The sequence below is a fragment of the Salvelinus namaycush genome, chromosome 8, assembly GCF_016432855.1.
Source record: "Salvelinus namaycush isolate Seneca chromosome 8, SaNama_1.0, whole genome shotgun sequence".
Lineage (NCBI taxonomy): Eukaryota > Metazoa > Chordata > Actinopteri > Salmoniformes > Salmonidae > Salvelinus > Salvelinus namaycush.
The window spans coordinates 55,451,873-55,452,501 of record NC_052314.1 but is presented as its reverse complement, the minus strand read 5'-3'; the positions used below and the strand labels follow the sequence as shown (position 1 = coordinate 55,452,501).

General features: G+C 35.3%; 1 non-coding gene across 1 annotated transcript; it reads right to left on the bottom strand.

Annotated features, from left to right (window-relative positions):
- Nucleotides 1-281: 281 nt before the first annotated feature.
- LOC120053108 lies at nucleotides 282-338 on the bottom strand. The gene has a single exon (XR_005477470.1). It is a non-coding gene; the product is annotated as a U7 small nuclear RNA (small nuclear RNA).
- Between the last annotated feature and the right edge of the window lie 291 nt (nucleotides 339-629).

The window sequence follows — 629 nt, the reverse complement described above, 5'->3', positions numbered from 1 at the left end:
AATATTTATATACTATAGTATTAACTGTTTGTTTTTTGCAGACTTTACTGTAGAATTCACTGTAGTGTTTTCGCAGACATAACGGTAGTATTTACTGTAGTGTTTTTGTGGACATTACTGTAGTACACTGTAGTATTTACTGTAGTATTTTTGCAAGTATTACTTTAGTACACTATTGTATTTACTGTAGTGTTTTTGAAGAATTTACTGTCGGTTTTTTTCTGGACATTACTGTAGTATTTACTAAAGTGTTTTTGTTTTATTATCTTTGACATAGAAGCGGGGGCTTTCTCCTTGGGGAAACCTACTGGAGAAATACTAAAAGAGCAAATTAACCTTAAGATGTAAGTAGGATTGGGGTCTGAACTGGGGTCAGAGCTTCTGCTCTTTTCTATAAGCTGTAAATAGGTACGTAAGTAAGTATGGAGCAGGGATAGCTCAGGGCTTCCTGCCCTTTTCTACCTCTCTTCTCAGTGTGTCTGTCCAGTCAAGGGTGAGGTTTGGTAAGGGACAAGTGGGATGGGCGTTGGAGTTCTCCTTTTGTCTTCTGCGACTTGATTTTAGATAAAATAAACTTTATTGGATAATTAAATGTAGCCTACAGAAGAAACTTTTATTTTTTTATATTA